The following is a 2,483-nucleotide window of genomic DNA, read 5'->3' on the forward strand; positions in this document are numbered from 1 at the left end:
CTGTTCGGCTCCTCACATTTTTATTCTCCGTTAATGCTGTAGTGGAGATACCTGTGTGGTATTTTGAGCCTATCTACATGTTTAAGCACTGTTTATTTCAACAGTGAGAAATTATTTCTCAAATATTCCTTAATGTTAAATGAATGACCTCTGTATTTTAGATTAAGAATTTGATATTTGAAGTGATTGTCATGGAGTTTCTGGAGTTGGGACTTCTAATTAGGATCTTTCAAATGTTAATTAACACTCCTGGGGTGTATATTTCTGTTAAGGGTTCTTCAAATGTTAACTAACCTACCCTGTGGGGTAGATTGAAACTAATTTAGACACACACACACACACACACACTCACACACACCCATTACACTTCCTATACTGATATACTTTAAAGTAAATTATAGACTTTATAACATGAAAGTCTGAAAAATTTGGAGGATTGTACAATCCTGAACTCACTTTTCAAAGCCTTTAAAATTGAAAAATTGGTCTAGAAACATCCTAAGAATAGGTTTATTAATGAGTGTCTTGGTTCAGACTGGATTTGTTGTCAAAATAAAATAAGTTGGGCTGGAAGAGTTTGATGCAGGAACTATTTTTTCTAGTTTTTCTTTCCCTAGGTCATTTTAGTTTTTGTTTTGTTTTGTTTTTAGTGTCAGATATTTGTGGGACAGGGTGTTAAGCTATTCAAAAATTACATTAAAAACACAAAATAAAACAAAAACATCCCACAAACAAAAGATGATTTAATAGTGGGAGGAATGTGAAAAATAAAATCTGTAGTTTCTCTTCCCAGATGAATTCGCTTTGCTGTTTATAGCTGCTATTGTTCAGACTCTGTGTATCTTTTTGAGGACATGCAAGGAGAGCGCACTGCTGTTTGTTTCTGCTAACACAGCTCGATCCAGAATTCCTGGGGTTAGAGTGGGCATATTCTTTTATGAACGGAGTAATTAGTCCATCTGGTTATATTCTCAGAAAGGTGCTGGGACTGGATAATTAACCTCAATACTTATATCACATGGCTGTTATGGGAGTTAAGAGATAAAGTTTATGAATGTGCTTTCTAAACTGTAAAGAGGTATTTATTTACCATTATTATGATGGCAATAGCTGCATAAACCCTTTATATAATCTGGCAGCCTGTGTGCACTTTATCAACAGTTGATATGTATCTGTAGATCATATGTTTAAGGTTTATGTTGCAGTCAATCAATAAATAAGGTTTATGTTTCAATCAATCAATATGTATTGAACACCTGTTAGCAGCCAGGGACTCCACATGAGCACCAGCTATGGCTTTGGCCCCTGAGACCCATTAATATGGTTGGAGAAACAAGGCACAGGCTCACACATTTAGAGAACAAGGCAGCATATGCTAAAGCATCAATTTGCTATTTGGTTTAAAAGATGAGAGAAAGTAAATCCTGGAGGCCAGATTAGTGGGCAACATACTGCAAGGGGTTCATTTTCACTTAAATATTTTTAGGAAAGCTGGAAGATGCTTTATTCTATTTTGCCTTCACATTTCTTGGGAGTTGGAAGTGGACATCTGGGATATATTTGGGGCTAGTTCCATTTTCATTTTCTTGAATTTTCTCTAAAACTTTTCCATGGGCCTGAGAGCCATGAGGTGTGTGTTGTGTCCTTGATTTGTGTCTGCTTCCTCACTTCCTCCAACAACAATCTCAGCTCATCTGATTCCCTGTTCACAGTGATTCCTCAGGACAGAACATCCTGCCTACTCCGTTATAGTCAGCTTCAAGCCATTTCCCACTGTTGTTTGGTGCTTGATGAGTTTTTTGGAGATTGAATGACAGCTTTCATCCCAGTTGAAATCCCTATTTATGTCCAGAAAAAAGTGTTAGGTAAGTTGCAGAAAGGTTGGGAAATGTTCTGAATGGATGCTCACGGGGCATCATAGATGATCTGGGAAGGGGAATGGGTGTGAGTATGAGTGTGTGTGTGTGTGTGTGTGTGTGTGTGTGTGTGTGTTGCAGTGAGGTGTTGGGAAGGCAGAAATGAATTTGAGGTTCTGTCACCTCTTTGGATTCTCATTGTACCCTTTTTCAGGTTTCCTAAATCTGTTGTACAGGTGATGCATTCCCAGGACCTCAGACTCTGAGGTACTCACTGCTGAATCTCAAGAAAGAGAAACCATTATGGCTACCAGTGATTTTAAACTGATAAGAACAGATACTACACTTGATCTTAGCTAAAAGGCTGAGAAACGATTGGCTACTAGTAATTTTAAAGCTTTTATTATTCTTTTGGTAAACAACAATGATGCACTTGAGAAATAAGCAACATGCTCCCTACAGCCCATCAGTAGGAGCCTCTTCTTGGTCTCTCCCTCCTAACCCACATCACTTGCCAGGAGAAGGAGGGAGTATTGCTGGGAAGTGGGAGGTAGCTGGCACTGACCTGTGTGCACACGTCTGCCTTTTGATGTCTCTTGCATCTCTCTTTCTGAGAGTTCTTGGCCA

The 2,483-nt window shown here is 38.5% G+C and overlaps 1 pseudogene; it reads right to left on the bottom strand.

The window, feature by feature from the left end:
• Positions 1 to 2,118: 2,118 nt before the first annotated feature.
• On the bottom strand, positions 2,119 to 2,232 carry LOC114198738 (U2 spliceosomal RNA; annotated as a pseudogene).
• Positions 2,233 to 2,483: the final 251 nt, after the last annotated feature.

This window comes from Eumetopias jubatus, unplaced genomic scaffold, assembly GCF_037043125.1.
Source record: "Eumetopias jubatus isolate StellerSeaLion01/CBP00866 unplaced genomic scaffold, mEumJub1_p1.0 scaffold_2, whole genome shotgun sequence".
NCBI lineage: Eukaryota > Metazoa > Chordata > Mammalia > Carnivora > Otariidae > Eumetopias > Eumetopias jubatus.